This window comes from Taudactylus pleione, unplaced genomic scaffold (assembly GCF_031769625.1).
Source record: "Taudactylus pleione unplaced genomic scaffold, aTauple2 ptg000290l, whole genome shotgun sequence".
NCBI classification, from domain to species: domain Eukaryota; kingdom Metazoa; phylum Chordata; class Amphibia; order Anura; family Myobatrachidae; genus Taudactylus; species Taudactylus pleione.
Genome location: NW_028284692.1, coordinates 2,426,109 through 2,446,023, shown reverse-complemented (window position 1 = coordinate 2,446,023; position 19,915 = coordinate 2,426,109). Strand labels below are relative to the sequence as shown.

General features: G+C 44.5%; 1 protein-coding gene across 4 annotated transcripts in view; it reads left to right on the top strand.

Moving 5' to 3' along the window:
• The first annotated feature begins 1,247 nt into the window (after nucleotides 1-1,247).
• The window catches only part of ITGB4 (integrin subunit beta 4), a 114,093-nt gene continuing 95,425 nt past the window's right edge, over nucleotides 1,248-19,915 (top strand). For 3 of the 4 annotated variants that reach the window (XM_088482542.1, XM_088482540.1, XM_088482539.1), the window contains exon 1: nucleotides 1,398-1,480. The gene's annotated coding sequence lies outside the window, so the exon portion shown is untranslated. Of the gene's footprint in view, nucleotides 1,481-19,915 lie in introns of all 4 variants that reach the window. The other variant, XM_088482541.1, reaches the window with a different exon arrangement.

Sequence of the window (19,915 nt, the reverse complement as noted above, 5' to 3'; positions counted from 1 at the left end):
ACAGACATATCGTTTGTACACACTGGCCGACGGGCCCCAGATATATTGGCCGATCAATTGATCGGCCAATGTATCTGTCAGTGTGTACCCAGCTTAAGAAACTGGTTGGTGATTTATATCTCACAATTTTATCTATCATCAAGCTTTGATGCATAGGCTCCTTTGACTTATCTATAACACGTGATACTGGGATTATTTTAGTTGATACATGACAGTGGCTTTTCTCTAAGCATAGAGAGAGTAGAGAGTAGACCCTTTGTGAGTCTTCTAATCAAAATTACAAATTCCACAGAAATAGTAATTATACTTTATACCTACCGATATTTGCTATGTACATATGACTATACAGCCTGTGTTGTGTCATCATACATTTACAGCTCTGTTGTATAACTATAAACTGCTTACAACTATTTCCACCTGCTCTCAATCCATTATACAGTAAGGTAGAATAAATCCTGCTGTATAAACAAAGGACATTATTAGCCACCTCCTATTGCATGCAGTTATTTTATATCGTGTATCTGATGACTCATCCCTGATTCAGACGCAGATATCAGATAACTACTGAAGCCCAGAATTGCTGCACCAAGATCCAATGTAGAAGCGCATAGTCCGGCCACACACTGATCGATGCTTTGTAGTGAGTGAGACTGTCATTGCATGGCTGCAAACATGAGCTAGATAAGAAGCCGGGAAATCTGGTGTATAGTTTTTCTGCAGGAAATCTGGTGTATAGTTTTTCTGCAGAATAATTAGGAGTCGGAGAATCAATCAAAGCACTTTTTTCACTTCAAGGACAGTTCGGTTGCACATGAAATAAGACCTATATACAATACATGTTTCTGACACTTGCAGCAAAACTCTTCAGTCTAAAAACCAATGAAGCGTAGTAGTAGCTGTTCGGTGGATCAAAATTCTGTATTGCCAACATAGGGGGAGGACAGCTTCATGCACTGTTTTGCCTTTTGTTCTCCCCCTGCCCCCTCCATGCCTCCTCCTCTCCCCCCCCCCCAAACAATCATTATTTTTTTCTGTAACTCTGGATTCAGCTCAGTCCTTGTGGCTAACTCCCAGCATTACCCAGTCTGGCCGAGACAGTGAGAGGGCTCGGAGGAGGGGGGTAGATGGTGAGGAAGGGCTGTTCCTCCTCCTGTGTACCTGCCCTCCAGGTGTGCTCACAGCCCTGAGGAATGTCAGAGACAGCAGCAGAGCAAGGTCTGAGTCACGCACAGCCTCTCCATATAACTCTCTCACTTCTGCACTTTACACAAAAGGAGAGGGAAGGACCTGTCTCTCCTGCAGGAGACTGAGCTCCAAATTCTCCCTCTGGACCTTGTTTTGAATAGGATACCATCAGCCGTGAAGGATTACAAAAGGGCAGAGCCGAGATTTGGCAATACATTCCTACCTGGCTGCGCAGGAGTTAGAACTTATAGAGATAGTTGGGCTTTGGTTCTGATTTGGAGGAAACCCCTGACAGGTAAGCTCTATGCACATTTTACCCCTGACTGGTAAGCTCTATGCACATTTTACCCCTGACTGGTAAGCTCTATGCACATTTTACCCCTGACTGGTAAGCTCTATGCACATTTTACCCCGACTGGTAAGCTCTATGCACATTTTACCCCTGACAGGTAAGCTCTATGCACATTTTACCCCTGACTGGTAAGCTCTATGCACATTTTACCCCTGACTGGTAAGCTCTATGCACATTTTACCCCTGACTGGTAAGCTCTATGCACATTTTACCCCTGACTGGTAAGCTCTATGCACATTTTACCCCGACTGGTAAGCTCTATGCACATTTTACCCCTGACAGGTAAGCTCTATGCACATTTTACCCCTGACTGGTAAGCTCTATGCACATTTTACCCCTGACTGGTAAGCTCTATGCACATTTTACCCCTGACTGGTAAGCTCTATGCACATTTTACCCCTGACTGGTAAGCTCTATGCACATTTTACCCCGACTGGTAAGCTCTATGCACATTTTACCCCTGACAGGTAAGCTCTATGCACATTTTACCCCTGACTGGTAAGCTCTATGCACATTTTACCCCCGACTGGTAAGCTCTATGCACATTTTACCCCGACTGGTAAGCTCTATGCACATTTTACCCCCGACTGGTAAGCTCTATGCACATTTTACTCCTGACAGGTAAGCTCTATGCACATTTTACCCCGACTGGTAAGCTCTATGCACATTTTACCCCCGACTGGTAAGCTCTATGCACATTTTACCCCGACTGGTAAGCTCTATGCACATTTTACCCCCGACTGGTAAGCTCTATGCACATTTTACCCCGACTGGTAAGCTCTAGTCTATGCACATTTTACCCCTGACAGGTAAGCTCTATGCACATTTTACCCCTGACTGGTAAGCTCTATGCACATTTTACCCCTGACAGGTAAGCTCTATGCACATTTTACCCCTGACTGGTAAGCTCTATGCACATTTTACCCCTGACAGGTAAGCTCTATGCACATTTTACCCTGACTGGTAAGCTCTATGCACATTTTACCCCTGACTGGTAAGCTCTATGCACATTTTACCCCTGACAGGTAAGCTCTAGTCTATGCACATTTTACTCCTGACTGGTAAGCTATATGCACATGTTACCCCTGACTGGTAAGCTCTATGCACATTTTACCCCTGACTGGTAAGCTCTATGCACATTTTACCCCTGACTGGTAAGCTCTATGCACATTTTACCCCTGACAGGTAAGCTCTAGTCTATGCACATTTTACCCCTGACTGGTAAGCTCTATGCACATTTTACTCCTGACAGGTAAGCTATATGCACATTTTACCCCTGACTGGTAAGCTCTATGCACATTTTACTCCTGACTGGTAAGCTATATGCACATGTTACCCCTGACTGGTAAGCTATATGCACATTTTACCCCGACTGGTAAGCTCTATGCACATTTTACCCCTGACTGGTAAGCTCTATGCACATTTTACCCCTGACTGGTAAGCTCTATGCACATTTTACCCCTGACAGGTAAGCTCTATGCACATTTTACCCCTGACTGGTAAGCTCTATGCACATTTTACCCCTGACAGGTAAGCTCTATGCACATTTTACCCCTGACTGGTAAGCTCTATGCACATTTTACCCCTGACTGGTAAGCTCTATGCACATTTTACCCCTGACAGGTAAGCTCTATGCACATTTTACCCCTGACTGGTAAGCTCTATGCACATTTTACCCCCGACTGGTAAGCTCTATGCACATTTTACCCCGACTGGTAAGCTCTATGCACATTTTACCCCCGACTGGTAAGCTCTATGCACATTTTACTCCTGACAGGTAAGCTCTATGCACATTTTACCCCGACTGGTAAGCTCTATGCACATTTTACCCCCGACTGGTAAGCTCTATGCACATTTTACCCCGACTGGTAAGCTCTATGCACATTTTACCCCCGACTGGTAAGCTCTATGCACATTTTACCCCGACTGGTAAGCTCTAGTCTATGCACATTTTACCCCTGACAGGTAAGCTCTATGCACATTTTACCCCTGACTGGTAAGCTCTATGCACATTTTACCCCTGACAGGTAAGCTCTATGAACATTTTACCCCTGACTGGTAAGCTCTATGCACATTTTACCCCTGACAGGTAAGCTCTATGCACATTTTACCCTGACTGGTAAGCTCTATGCACATTTTACCCCTGACTGGTAAGCTCTATGCACATTTTACCCCTGACAGGTAAGCTCTAGTCTATGCACATTTTACTCCTGACTGGTAAGCTATATGCACATGTTACCCCTGACTGGTAAGCTCTATGCACATTTTACCCCTGACTGGTAAGCTCTATGCACATTTTACCCCTGACTGGTAAGCTCTATGCACATTTTACCCCTGACAGGTAAGCTCTAGTCTATGCACATTTTACCCCTGACTGGTAAGCTCTATGCACATTTTACTCCTGACTGGTAAGCTCTATGCACATTTTACTCCTGACTGGTAAGCTATATGCACATGTTACCCCTGACTGGTAAGCTCTATGCACATTTTACCCCGACTGGTAAGCTCTATGCACATTTTACCCCTGACAGGTAAGCTCTATGCACATTTTACCCCTGACTGGTAAGCTCTATGCACATTTTACCCCTGACAGGTAAGCTCTATGCACATTTTACCCCTGACTGGTAAGCTCTATGCACATTTTACCCCTGACTGGTAAGCTCTATGAACATTTTTTTCGTAGATCTCTATTAGGAAAAAAAATTTAACTTTTACTGTACATGGAAATTCAAACATACAATAACATGGAAAAAGGAAGTAGAGGATGGAATAGCAGCAGTACCTGAGCTGCACCAATAAACAGGAGGTTAGCATTACAGGCTACTTTAATTACTTTTTTTACAAAGTACCAATGTGCTCCTTAGTGTTGTACAAGAGAAATAGGGTCCCATACCCTTCCCAAAGCGTGTCAAGTTCAAAGTGTACTGTAACAAGGCAGACTGTAAGGGTTAAATATTTGGCTACAGTCAGGATTTCCAGGTTAGTGAAACAGACAGACGGTCCAATAAGTTTGTGTTCGGATTTTTATTACATTTCTTGCTCTCATTTGTATTTGCATCCTTATTTTATTTTATACTACATATAATATTGCGTTGCTAACTTGTCTTGTATGTGCCTGTTAGTCAATGGGCATTATAACGTGCTCTGCAGAACTGGAACCACTGACAATATAGTGTATTATTATACAAGTGCATACCTGGGACAGTAGATAATTATTTATATAACTAATTACTAATACCGCCTTTGCACCTGCAGAATAGATTCTTTTTTAATCATTTACAAATAATTTTTAGAGCACACAAATTAAGCAGAGCATTGTTTGCAGTGTTTAATAATTTGACTGCTGGAAATTATGACGGTGGAGTTTACTTGTGAGAAGAGCTTACAATCCAAGTGCTACATGTGCCAACATGAGGTGGGCATGGAAAGGTGCATATCTATAATTATACGGGATCAAAAAAAGATTTGAAGATCTGCATAGGGTCAAACATGCTTGTCCATTCTGTATGGTGACATAACAATTTAACTTATACACTTTCATGGCCCATGCAGTTAGCTGCTAAAGGAGTTAATTTGCTTTTCTGACTTCCCTTAGTATTGGCAATTGTGACCACAGAAAATTTATCTCACTGCATTGCTTGGCTAAATAGCTTCATTACAGTGTAATGTATCTCTACATGTTGCTGCATGGTAAATAGTTGTGTGATAGGGTACATAAATTATACAATGGTCGTTTCTTACAACTCCTTTCCCATTGTTACTACATACTTTAGTTTTAGATTGTAAAGGGTGTGAGCAGGTACAGCATATGTCAGCAGAAATGATGCCTTTAGGGTTCTTCTTTGAGTGTTGAACCGAGAGCTATGGATAGTTTGTGACATTGACTTTGCTGCAGGCAGGTACTGGGTGTGTTATATGTGTGCGTGTGTATATACAGTGCTGTGCAAAAGTTTTAGGCAGTTATGGTACGAATGCTTTCAAAAATAGAAGTGTTAATAGTTTATTTTTATCAATTAAAATGCAAAGTGAATGAACAGAAGAGAAATCGAAATCAAATCAATATTTGGTGTGACCACCCTTTGCCTTCAAGACAGCAACAAGTCTTCTAGGTACACTTGCACACATTTTTTGAAGGAACTTGCAGGAAGGTTGTTCAAAACATCTTGGAGAACTAACCACAGATCTTCTGTGGATGTAGGCTTGCTGAAATCCTTCTGTCTCTTCATGTAATCCCAGACAGACTCGATGATGTTGAGATCAGGGCTCAGTGGTGGTCATATCGTCACATCCAGGACTCCTTGTTGTTCTTTACACTGTATATAGTTCTTAATGACATTGCCTGTATGTTTGGGGTCATTGTCCTGCTTCAGAATAAATTTGGAGCCAATCAGACACCTCCCTGATGGTACTGCATGATGGATAAGTACCTGTCTGTATTTCTCAGCATTGAGGACACCATTAATCCTGACCAAATCCCCAATTCCATTTTCTGAAATGCAGCCCCAAACTTGCAAGGAACCTCCACCATGCTTCACTGTTGCTTGCAGACACTCATTATTGGGGATCGGTATGAATGACCGCCGGACGAGAGCCTGGTGGTCAAAATGCCGACACCGGCAGGCCGAACAGCGGAGATCCCGACGGAGGTGAGTAAACTACATAACCCTCCCCTCTTCCCCCACCCTAACCCTCCTTTAGGGGTGCCTAACCATAATCTCCCCCCTTAGTGCCTAAACCTAACCTCCCCCATGGGCTACCTAAACCTAACCTCCCCGCACCCTAAACCTAACCCTCCCGGGGGGTACCTAACCCTAAGCCCCCCTTCCCCTAGCCTAACAGTAACCCTCTTGGGGGTGAGCTAACCCTAAATTTCCCCGGGGTGCCCTAAACCTACCCCCCCCCTACCCGTGGCTATGAGGACGCGCGGACCGTACTTACCTCATTCAGTCCTGTGTTGTTCTGGATTCCGGCGTCGGGATTATACATCCGTAGCCGGCATTCTGCCGTCGGGATTGTGACTGCATCCCCATTACTGTACTGCTCTCCAGCCCTTCTTGAACAAACTGCCTTCTGTTACAGCCAAATATTTCAAATTCAATTTCAGTCCAAAGCACCTACTGCCATATTTCTGCACCCCAGTTCCTATGTTTTCGTGCATAGTTGAGTCGCTTGGCCTTGTTTCCACGCCGAAGCTATGGTTTTTTGACCGCAATTTTTCCATGAAGACCACTTCTGGCCAGACTTCTTGATCAGTAGATGGGTGTACCTGGATCCTACTGGTTTCTGCCAGTTCTGAGCTGATGGCGCTGCTGAACATCTCCGATTTTGAAGGGAAGTAAGCATGATTGGTCTTTCATCTGATGCGCTAAGTTTTCTTGGCTGACCACTGCATCTACGGTCTTCAATGTTGCCCGTTTCTTTGTGCTTCTTCTAAAGAGCTTGAACAGTACATCTTGAAACCCCAGTCTGCTTTGAAATCTTTGCCTGAGAGCAGTGGCGTAACTATAAATTTTGCTCCCCCCTGCCAAAAAATTTCTGGCGCCCCCTACCCCCCGCAATTGTTGGTGGTGAGGGGGAGAGGAGTGTGAGAGGTCGATTATATATTTATATATATATATATATATACATATATATAGATATACAGTATATATATATATATATATATAATCATCTCACAATGTATTATTACCATTACCAGTTATTTATATAGCGCACACATATTCCGCAGCGCTTTACAGAGAATATTTGGCCATTCACATCAGTCCCTGCCTCAGTGGAGTTTACAATCTATATTCCCTACCACAAGCGTGCACACACACTAGGGTTAATTTTGTTGGGAGCCAATTAACCTACCAGTATATTTTTGGAGTGTACTTCTAAGTTTTACTGACTGTCACACTGTATACAGTATATGTATATATTAACCAATATATCTGTATAATATTATATTATGTACACTATACAGTGTCACAGTCAGTAAAAGTTAGATGTACATTGTGAGATTATATGTATGTATGTGTATATATATATATATATATATATATATATACAGTGTAAAAGTGAAAAACACATGTACATTACAAGTTGCATGTACAGTGAAGAGATGATATAGCCTTACTTACCTCCTCCTCCTCTTGTTGCTGAGTGACACTGATAGGAACGAGATGGGTCCGGGCCCGGGATCCCAGCTGGACTCGGTGCGGTGAAGTGAGGAGGCTCCGCAATGGCCCATGGGAGTAACTGCTGTAGCCAGGTATGCGCATCAGCTCCCCCTCGGCCATTATCCTTTGGCTTCATAGAGAGCTTCTGCACACGCGCAGAAGCGGTCCCTGGAGACTAAAGGGGAAATGCTGCTAATCGGAGCTGAGCTCCGATCACACGGCAGCCAGCCATGCAGCCAAATCAGTCCGGCTGCAAGCAACTTAAGGGAGGACGGAGCCGGCCCAGCGGGAACTCTGCTGAGTTCCCAGTGGCACAATCCGCCCCTGAAGGATTCTTCTGCCAGCATCAATGGATTTGCCAGCGGCCTGGATTAGTTATACTGCTGCCCCCGCGCCCCCCCACCTGCCAGCGCCCCCAAGCCACCGCGAGGGATGCCACTGCCTGGGAGAGACCTTGCTAATGCAGTATAACTACCTTGTGTCTTGTTGCTGTGCTCAGTTTTTCCATGGCGTATGACCTGTGACATGAGAAGGTCTTCCACAACCTCACCTTTTAGCAGAGTTTGGCTGTTCCCTGCCCAGTTTTAAGCCTCATACACAGCTGTTTCTGTTTGAGTTAATGACTGTGCTTCAACGTGATGCAGTGAGGAAGCCGACGGTCGAACTGCCGACCGCTGGCTTCCCGACTGTCTAATCCTGGCACGGTACTAATGACAGGCATCGAAATCCCGACGCCTATCATTAGACCTATGCCGGGAGCCCAGCGCCCGGCATACAGAACGAAGGTAAGCCAGAAGCGGACAGCTGCGGGGGGGGGGATGTGGGTGAGGCTTTAGGGCTCCGGGGAAACTTTGGGTTAGACACCCCACCCCAGGAGGGTTAGGTTTAGGCTAGGTGAAGGGGGATTTAGGGTTAGGCACCTCTGGGGGGAGGTTAGGGTTAGGCACCCCCCCAGAGAGACTAGGTTTAGGCTGTGGAGAAGGGGGGGTTAGGTTTAGGCACTTAGAAGGGGATTAGGGTTGGCACTTAGGGGGTGGTTAGGCACCCCCAAAGGAGGGTTAGGGTAGGGAGTAGGGTTAGCGGCCGGCGGTATTACATACTGATTCCGTTTCAACCTACATATGAAAATGATGATCATTATCACCTGTTTGGTATGAATGGTTAATCGTACACCTGACTATAATCCTACAAAATCCCTGACTTTGTGCAAGTGTACCTAGAAGTATTGATGTTTTTTTTTTAAGGCAATTGGTGGTAACACCAAATATTAATTTGATTTAGATTTCATTTCAGTTCGATCTTTTCATTCACTTGGCATTTTGTTTGTTTGTAAAAATAAACTTTTAACACTTTTATTTTTTAAAGCATGCTTACTTTGCAGCATTTCTTCCACACCTGCCTAAAACCTTTGCACAGTATTGTATGTATGTATATATATGAGTATAGGATGTATTGGGTGTTCTGGAGCTCGCTGACCCAATAAAACATAAAAAAATCAAATATAGTGTAGACTGTTTTAAAAGTCTAATTATTGTGGATGAGGATAAGGTATTGCACTCATCTATAACAAGAAACAACGTGCTTTGGAATTACAACAGTGTTCGCTGGTGAGATGTTATATAAGAATTATTACAAGCTTTCTTCTGCGAACAGGTGGGGAGGTCTGTTATTTAGAGGTAGTTCCCTCATTATATCCCCTTCCTCTTACTGACATTATGCTTATTGTTGACCAAGAATAAACAATTGGGAAGAAAAAACAGTGCACGCTGTGAAGAGAAAGTTAATAATGGGGAAAAGGCTTATGTAATATATTCATATGAAATGTGAGTGTATATTTATTGCTGTGTATTTCTACTCTAATAAATGTAATGTCATTTTACTCTAACGTGTATATATATATATATATATATATATTAGGGATGAGCGGGTTCGGTTCCCTGAGAACCGAACCCACCCGAACTTCGGGGATCCGGGGCGATCCGAGCCCAAGCTCGGATCTCCCTGTCTGCCCCGGATCCCTCTCCCGAGGCAAAACCTCGAGATCTGCTGTCGGATCTCGAGGTTTTGCCTCGAGCGGCCATTTAAAAAAAAATGCCTTTGCCTTTAATGGGCAAAGTGCTGATTGGCTGACAGAGCCGTCTGTCACGGCTCTCAGCCAATCAGCATTATGGTGCTCATTTGCATGTAGCACGGACTCGTGAGATCCGTGCTACATGCATCTGTGTGATTGACAGTGACACAGAGCACAGATGGGTCAGTGAGACCCGTCTGTGCTGCTGTGTATTTCAATGACACAGATGCACGCACGGACCAGGAGATCCGTGCTACTTGCATCTGTGTCATTGACACAGAGCACTAACGGGTCCGTGAGACCCGTCTGTGCTGCTGTGGTAAATAAAAAAAAAAAAACCTGTGTAAAAAGAGAAAAAAATGGCGTCCTCCCCCCCAAAAAAAGAGCAACCAGCCCCGGGCATTAGTGACCCAGTGCTGGGTGTGCTTAAATACAGGGGACAAACGACAATAGCGTAGGAACAAAAAAAGGCCCATTTATGTGATTTTAGCGGGTTTTTTTTATTTTTTAAGAAAAAATCCAGATCCAAAACACAAAACCCAGAACCCAAAACACGGAAGGGTGGTTTTGGCAAAACCAATCCAGATCCAAAACACGAAGAAAGATCCAGATCCAAAACCAAAACACAAAACACGAAAAGTGTCCGGTGCACACCCCTAATATATATATATATATATATTATTATTATTATTCCTGCATTGGTACAAGTCCTTCCCAACTCCATAACATAGATGAGTGACACACACCACACACACGTCCTTTGATTACCATCTTTGTGGAACCAGCTTGAGATGACATGTTAGAGCGCTGAACAAAGGTATATTGTATTTAATATCGCTTAAGACACATACATAGAATACAATTTACAAAATATAAGACAATATAAAGATATAATATTGTTAAAACCAGGATCAGCCAAATAGATGCATACTGAAAAGTTCAATTTGATACCGAGAACTTCAAAGATATAGAAATAGTGAGTTTATTAGTGCAGATCGGTTTGCATAGAATGAAAATAGCAGATGTTAGTAAAAGAAAGGCTTAATGAGAAAGCGTCATGCACTTGGAGCATCTGTGTCAGCCACAAGCATATAGGTAAACCTGCATAGGTATAAAGGCAATAGGTCCTTCATAAATAGCAAAACTCCAGTGGTATAGATATAAAATCCTACAGGTAGAAGAGCTGGATTGGTAAGAATCACACAGTCATGTCCCCGTGATTGGAACTGAACTTGCTCTGTGTATAGCCACTGTGTGCCGGCGTCCCGGTTAGAACAGTGATGAAATATCTACCTGTGTTCCTGGAGTCTCCGGCAGCGGGACGGCTCTCTGTGAACCCGGAGGGGAGAGCCGTATTGTCAGCGTGCCCGGCAGAGTGCTTTGTTACATATCACGTTATTGTGCAGGCAGTAGCTATTAGAGGATGGGTCAGCGGTGGTCAGCAGCAATACCCAGGTAGGCTGTGACATTTAAACAATGCTGTAATGGTATTAAGAGAGTGCCAAGAAAACATTTACCGTCACCATCAGCTTGGACAATTGATGGACGTCAAGATGGTACCATGTTGTTTACACCAAATTCTGACCTTACCATCAGCATGTCACAGTATAAAGTCATGATTCGGCACACCAAGCAACATTTATCCAAGCTTCCACTGTCCAGTCTTGGTCAGTCGGAGCACACTGAAGCCTCATATTCCTTTTCTTACCTGGTAGGAGTCTAACCCGGTGTGGTCTACAACTGCTGTAGCTCGTCCACTCTGATGCATGATTATTGAAGTTACTGTCCCTTTCTTGTCAGCATGAAACCGTCTAGCCTTTCTCAACAGACATCAAGGTATTTTCACCCACAGAATTGCCGCACTTTGAATATTTTTTTCGTTTTATGAACCATTCTTATTATATAATATAATCTGTAAAGACTGTTGTGCGTGAAAATCCCAGAAGATCAGCTGCCTTATCATCTTGCACATGTGCTGTAAAGATTGGTAGGGCACTGGATTTTCACAACCGCATTATACTGACAGGGCTTCTCCAGCAGGTGTCACATTGATAAATTGCAGTGTTAACACAGTATAACAAGATGAAAGTTGTCACTGCAAAATGACAGTAATCTCTTGAACATGTCTGAGCATGATTTTATGGATTGAGTTGCATTTGCATGATTGGGTGATAAGATATCTGTATTAATGAGCAGGTATTCATGTGTACCTGATACACATACATGCCTACCCTCCAAGAAGTTGCGGGAGGCTTTTATGGGTAATCCCCTGCACCCCCGGAAGGGTAGGCACTTCTCTCACATTTAGCCCATTTCCTAGTGAAGTGGGCAGAATGACCGGGGATCGACGGGTCCGTGCATTGGGGGCAGGGCCTCATGATGCAATTCTATGAGAATCATGTTATTTAGCCCCGCCCCTTTTTAAATATCTGCTTCTCCTCCCCATGCTTTTCCCAGGGAGGATAATTTATAAGTCGGCAAGCATGCTGATACAATGGCCTCTGAGCGCGTGCACTCAGATATCACTATTTTATATCCCTTTCACATTGCAATCCCGAGTTGCTCCCAGGATTTTGTACACGGGTCCATCCCAGGTATGTCTGCCTTGTTATTCTGGGTGCCATGCATATTACGGGTAAGCAAAAGAGACGTGCCTTAGAAATAATAATGTCTTGTTCAGAGTTGCTCTGTAGGAATGGGGCTCTAGTATTTTCGTGTTAAAACACCTTATCCAAGAATAAGGGGTAAACAGGGACGTGCAGACAGGGGAGGCAGAGCTGCCTCCCATGTCATACTCCTGTGTTTTGATATAAAATTGATTAGAATAATACAAAAAAGATATGTATAACTTATAAACATCTTCTTTGTTTATTGTAATAATTTTTATAGTTAACACTCACCAGCTTGTGGAGCCCCGTAGGACTGCAGGGAGATGAGAGATGAGGCAGTAACAGCTTAGCCTGGCTTCTGTATAGTCAGACACTGCTTGCAGAGCTGGGGGCAGGGCCACACCAGGGGCAGTAAGCTGCACAGAAAGAGAGCTAATAAAGGCATATCTCTGAGTATGAGGGGCATGCCTTGTGCACTGATGTGATCAGGAAGTGGACTGCAGTGTTTAGAGATCGGACCTCAGCAGCAGCAAGAGAAGACAGTGATTTAGGTAGGAGAATCAGTGGACACCGAAGCTTAGTGTAGTGAGGGGAGAGTTACAGTGAGTAGGGGATGAGACAGGCTCCCAGTACTCAGACCCCATGTCCATGTGTGCCTCCCAAGCCATTGACCTCACCGCACGTCACTGGGGGTAAAATCATACTTGCCTACTTTTGAAAAAGCATTTCAGGGAGATTGTGAAAGTAACACCTATGAGCAGTAAAGTGGACGTGTACTGCGTGTCATAAAATGTATTTATATCCAAATGTAAATGAGTCCCAAAGCAGTGAGTAAGTTCTACTTGTTGATGAAAACACACTGATACTTTTCATAAAATGCACTTGTAGCCATAGGGATCATTGGCCCCCATTTAACAATGAAGGCAAATATCAGTAGGTTGTTTTGTTTAGTATCGCTGTGATACTAACAAAAAATGAACTTTTATTTACCAATACTTACCTCGTCCTCAGTGAGGTCCTCTGCTGGGCTGCTGGCAGCCTAACGCCGCCAGTGACGGGGCTCCAGTGTTATGTGCATGCGTGACGGTCCGTCTGCGCATTTGCATGACACAGGGACCTGGCAGTGCCTGGAAGGCTTCGCCGAAACCGGAAAGGCACCACTGGGTCTCCATTGCCGGCAATGAGGAGCGCATCGCTCTCGCCATTTAAAAGATGACTAGAGTGATGCTGTGACAAACAGCGGTAATCTTAGATTACCACTGTTTGTTAAATCCACAAAGGGTAGCATAACTCCTTTAACGGGTTAGGGGTTATGGTTCATTGTTAAATGGGGGCCACTGTGCCTTAAAACCAATGAAGGGAATGATACTAATCCCATTTGAATTTATATATCTGTTTTCATATATGTATATATATATATATATATATATATATATAACAGCATCATAATGGGGACTAGTATCAATCAGGGAGATTGCTAGATTCTTCAGGGAGTCAGGGAGCTTGCTACTATTTCAGGGAGTCTCCCTGACAATCAGAGAGAGTCGGCAAGTATGGGTAAAATGTATGACAGTTTTATGATTGCAGCCCTGGCTGTTAGCAGTTTTTATGACTGCATGGGAGTATTGTCTACTATACTGGGTGCATTGTTCCAGTGCGTGAATATACAATCCCAGCTTCAGCAGCCAACATGTGGAAAACACTCTGGAAAGGTCAATGAAGAGAGACAATATCTACACTTACTATAAAGAAATGATAATGGTTGTTATGAAACCAAACAGCCAGTGTAAAGTACGTGTAGGAATACTATGGCTGCAGAAATGAATTTATGTACACAGAAACAATTAACTTTTTTATTAAAAAAAGCATCAGACAGTTGGTTATGGGATGAGGTGCAGACAGGAAAAAGGAAGGAAAAGGAGGGGGAGAGTGGCAATGCAAGGTACCATACAATATGCTCAAGAGCTTTTACAAATGTATCAAAATATAAATAAATAATAGAATGGATTATCACAAGTTACATTTCTAAATACAGGGGCCGCCCAGGCACCCTGGATATCAGATATGTGTTGAGAGAGACTATCGGGGGTACTCAATTAGCCACGGGTTGACCCGTGCGACTTATTACCATAAAAATTCCCACAGCGCGGGGAAAGGCTATTCAATGAAATAGCCTTTTTCCCACACCGAAAAATCAGGATTCGTGAGGGGAAATCCACTGATTTCGCATAAACTGTGGAATCAATGGGTTTTTCCCCCGCGCGTGAATCCGATTTTGTTGTTTTCCCACGGCCTTTACCTCGGACCTCCATGAGCTGCGAGGTTTAGTCCGACTAAGGGAACACGTGCGGGGTAGTTGAATTGCTCCAGAATTAGCCGCAATATGTGAAGATAGGGTCAAAACCTCCTAATTGTCCAACCATGGAGACCAAATTGCAGAGGACTTAATTATCATATTTGAAACAATGTGAAAGATTTAATAAGTCCTTCAGTCTTGAGGTATTCCCAACTCATACAGACAATGGAGACAGACAACCAATATGTGTGAGAAAGCAGCCTATAAGAAGAACTAGTGACATCACTGACACACAAAGATATAAACTGCATTTACATAAATGTTGGTTCAGCCAATACAATTACTTCCTTTACTGATTACAGGCAAAGAGGCTGATTCTGAAATGGGAGCAAACTAAAAATAAAAAATAGTAACTTTGCACCTGGACAAACAATGTTGCAATGCAATGGGTGCAAATACATTTTTAGTAAAAAAAATGTGCGGGAAATACCTCCAAAACATTTTTTGGAAGAATACCTGCCAAAAGGGCTGGATTATAGGGGGGTGATAGGGGCGGTCGTCCCAGGGCCCCCACACCTAGGAGGCCCCCACACTGCAGCAGCTGCACCAGTGCAGGCACCATGCAAAATGTTGCAATTAACGGGTCAATATGTTGGAGGCGGAGCCAATATGATGCAATTCCATTAAAATTGTGTAATTTGGCCCCACCTTTTTCCAACTGACCCAGGAATCATCGCATGGGGGCGGAGCTTAATAACATGGTGCCTTCCTCCCAGGTCCCATCCCCATCCCTTCCACAACAACCAGTGCAGATGCTTCAAGGTAAGTGTGTGTGACTTGTGTGTGTATGTATGAATGTGTGTGTGTAATGTATGTGTGACACATGCATGTGTGGTATATATATATATATATATATATATATATGTGTGTGTGTGTGTGTTTTTTCTGTGTGAATATATGTATGTATTAATGTGTAAGTATGTAAATATATACATGTGTGGTGTGTATATATATATATATATGTATATACAATATACGGAACCTACACACCTGCCCAAGCACATTGACTCCCTGTCCTGCCTGCCTGTATTTCCATGCAGCTCTCCTTCACAAATATATATATATAGTTTTAATACAATTATATTGATAGTGGCCCCGCAAACCTTAATCTGGCCCTGCCTGCCAAGTGTAAGTATTCACTGCCACTGTCCCCAGAGCGGTTAGGGGATGCCATAGCAGATATTGGAGATATCTCTATTTCCGATTGCAATAGCAGCCTCCATAGGTTTCTATGGGGGCTGTTAAATTGTGAGATTTACCAAGCTTCCGGTGCTTGGCACCATACGTTAACGCCACTGTAGCCGATAGGTTACATATCACATAATTTACCAAGAGAGGAATCCTCCAGATCCCTCCCCAGTAATAGCCTCTCACGCATGTGCTGTCTGATACACCTGCATGTGCAGTAGACCGATGTATCGTCCAGTGTGTACCCAGCATAACTCTCCCTGCATGTTACATCTCCCCCACCTGCATTGCCACATGGTTTTGTCAAGGTGCAAAGTTACTTTCTGTATTTTTTGCTCCAAACTCAGAATCAGCCTTATTGTGTACAAGGAGTTTGATTCACATGTACTCACCATCATACCATCAAATAGGGGGAAAATGATGATATTTAAGCTATTCAACAGCATAAATGTATGTGTGAATGCGGACATGGTCTGTCGAGTTCATAACACTGTGCTGAACCTAATGTAGTGGTGTGTGATTTCACATACTCATGGCAAACTAGGCAAACTGACATTGCTGCAAGTGCACAATATCTTCTAAATCAGTCAGATTCCATTATTAGTGTATTATGTTACATTTCTCAAGCAAACCTGTTGCGTCTGAGCCTGATTCAGAGATTTACACATTGCCGACATTTACGCAGATTGAGCGATGTTTAGCCATTGTGCATGCGTGTAAGCAGTACGCGCATGTACAGTGATTGGTTGGGATTGTGCCAGCACAGATGATTCACTCGCAAAGTATTGAGCCAGCACAGATGAATCACTCGCAAAGTAGAGGAGGTAACAGGGTGGTTAAGGAAAAGCAAGCGTGTCTGACCGATTATACACCGTTTCACGGGCATGCATAAATCAGCTATTGCAATCTCCTATGCAGCAGTATAGCTCTCAGCATGTCAGGAGAGATTCAGTGTTTGAGACAGGTCAGACTTGACTTAGAAGCTGCGTGGCTGCCTGATCTGCGTCGATGTTCCTGATGTTTATGCTGTTGCATGTTGTCAGACAGATCTTAGAAGGCAGCAGTGGGCGTCCCTATGCTCGGGTAAGCTCAGGAAGACATTAGCATATTTTCGTTAATGTGAACCATAAGAGATCGCAGTTGCGTTTGCATATGTGTAAATCTCTGAATCAGGCCCTCTTTGTATAATGTACAGTATATGTAAAGCTTCTGCAGTTATTTTGAGGGAGATGCAGTGTTGAACTCAAGTTGTCCATAATTTTTCCTGCACTGCATATGTGGAACTAAGGATCTGATTCAGACCCACTCGCTAAGGCGCGATCGCTCGCACCGAGCGATTTTCGCCCATCTGCGCATGCGTATAATTCGCAGTGCGTGTGCTCAAGCCATTCGTTGCGATCTGATTTTGGTTGATTGTAAGCCACTATCAGATCGCTGCTTTGAGTGACAGATAGTGCCGTTTGTGGGTAGTAACAGGGGAAGGTGCTTGTGAACAGGGAAGTGGATGTGCGAACGCAGGCATGGCAGGCCACCAAAATTCAGTTTAAATGGTTTGCATAATTAGCAAAGTAGCGTCATTGTACACGTCACCTGCATGTATTTCAGCTACCACTGAGCACTGTTCTTGTGCCGGGTTAAGGCAACCCCAAGGGCTGCAACTAGCTCCGAATGCTCACCATGGTCCCGATTAATCCTACATTTCCCTGAAATAGTAGCAATCTCCCTGTCTCCCTGATGAGTGTAGTAATCTCCCTGATTGCACCCTACCCCCATTATGAATTATTATGTATATTAAAAAACTGAGCTATATTAAAATGGGATCATTAGTATAATTTCCCTGTATTGGTTATTAGGCATGAAGATCCCTATGGCTACATGCATTTCCTGAATAGTATCAGTGTGTTTTCATCAATAAGTATTTCTTACTAACTGCTTTGTGATGTAAGTCAGTATTATGACACGCCTCTCAGATGTAGCAGTACACGTCATGGCTCTGTTTTGGGAAACGGAGGGCATTGCCGCCCCCTCACCGCCCCCAAACGGCAGCAGACTGTCAATCACTGACAGTCTGCTGACAGTTTACGTGCGGCCTCGCAGACCTGTTCTGCACATGTGCAGAATGGGTCTGGCGCCTTTGCAGATTCCCGAACATCGGGAATCTGCGATCAGCAGTGCACTAGCATATAGCGTGCACTGCTGAATTAGGCCCACAGTTACTTGCTCTTTCTTACTCTATTCCCAAATCAGGCCCTATGACCGTTATCAACATGTTTGTGTGCCACAATGTTAACAGGAAGTGGTATTGGCCTGTGTGTAGCCAGCAAATAGATATTGTAACAGCTTCAAACCAACTATTTATTGTAATCTTACTTATAGCATCTATTACATACAGTCATACAGTGTAATGCTTGCTGTACTACTGCTGCATTAATATTAGTAATATTAGTCTACCTATCAGGTACTTCCCATATTTGATAAAGATCCAAGATGGCTTAGTAAACCATTTTCTGACCAAAGATGTTCAGTCATTACCAAAAGACCATTACCTACATTTTCCTCTACATTGGTTACACTGATAATAATTATATTTCTACTTCAGGGTCCATAGGGGGTCCACAGGGTTGACCTTGGGGTATAGCTGGATCTGGATCCACGGGCACCACGCAGTTAAAGCTTTGCTGCTCCCAGGATGCACTTGGGTCCGTCCTCCTCTATACCCCGCCCCCGAGCCACAGGCACCTCAGTTTTAGTTGGTGCCCGGCCGGAGTCGGGTCACCCTGGGCAGTGGGGCTGCATAAGCAGCCCCTAAGCTTTAATTAAATTTTTTTTTTGCAAAGAAGATTTTATTATTTTATTTTTTACTATCTTCAGAGCGGCAGCATAAGACTGTCCATCTGGACGTCCATGCTGCCACTCCAACAGCCCCGCTGGCGCTGCGACGCCAGTACTGATCTGGGGATCGCAGCGGGACCCCGGAGTCAGTACTAGCGTGGCTCCGGGAGCTCCCACTGACTGCTGCCGGATTCTACGGGGCCAGGTAAGCCGCGTGTAGCGCTTCGCGCTGCACGCGGGGGAAAATGCAGCCTTTCAGCCGCAGGTCTCTGGGGACAGACCGGCGGCGCTAGTAGCGGCAGCGGGCTCCCCCTCTTCAGGAATACCCCGCGTGACCGCTGGCTCCCGGGGTGTAAGTACCGGCGGGGAACCGGCTTCCCCGGGGGTTTAGTACTAGCAGGGGAGGCAGCCTTCCCTGCTTGTGCGGCTCCTCCCCTCAGCCCAGCGCGCCTTCTCTCATGTGTGCTGGCGTCGCTGGGCTGTTATCTCCTGGCCACTCCTCTTCAGTGCTCTCCGGCGGCCATCTTCCAGGCAGCATCGCAGAGCTCCCAGGCGGATACAGTGGACCAGTCCCCCTGCGTACCTCTCCCCCTGCAAAGGACAGTGTTCGCAGCACTATAGCCCTCCCAGACACTGAATCTGGGAGGTTGATTGTAGCGGAAGGTGCAGTGAGTATAACTTCCTGCATGGTATGTGACTATTGCTAGTGCTGCTGTCTGTGCTTTTTCTACTTACTGTCAGCTTTTTACCTATCCCATTCCTTCTCCTACGGCCTGCAGGTGCGTGGGGGAGGGGTGTTCTTTCTGTATACCTCACTTATATAGATCTACGTATTTGTGAGGTCCGTCACATACTGCGGTGTGCTACTCAGTACCAGATTGTGGGCTGTTTGTGTTGCATACTTGGGAGTGCGCAGGTGTTATACGCCTTACCTCTTTTCGGTGATACATTTTTTGTTGCAAAAGTTTTGTGTCATGTCTGATGAGGAGAATGAGCGCTCCGTGGCTCCTGTGTTGTTTTCCTGCCGACGCTGTTCGGCAGGGGTTGACGGGGCGGATTTGTCTCAGGACGGTCTGTGCGGACGGTGCCAGCTGGTACCTGGTCCCTCTAAACCCCCAGTGGCGCAGGATCCTCCGTGGGCGATGTTTACACAAGTGCTGG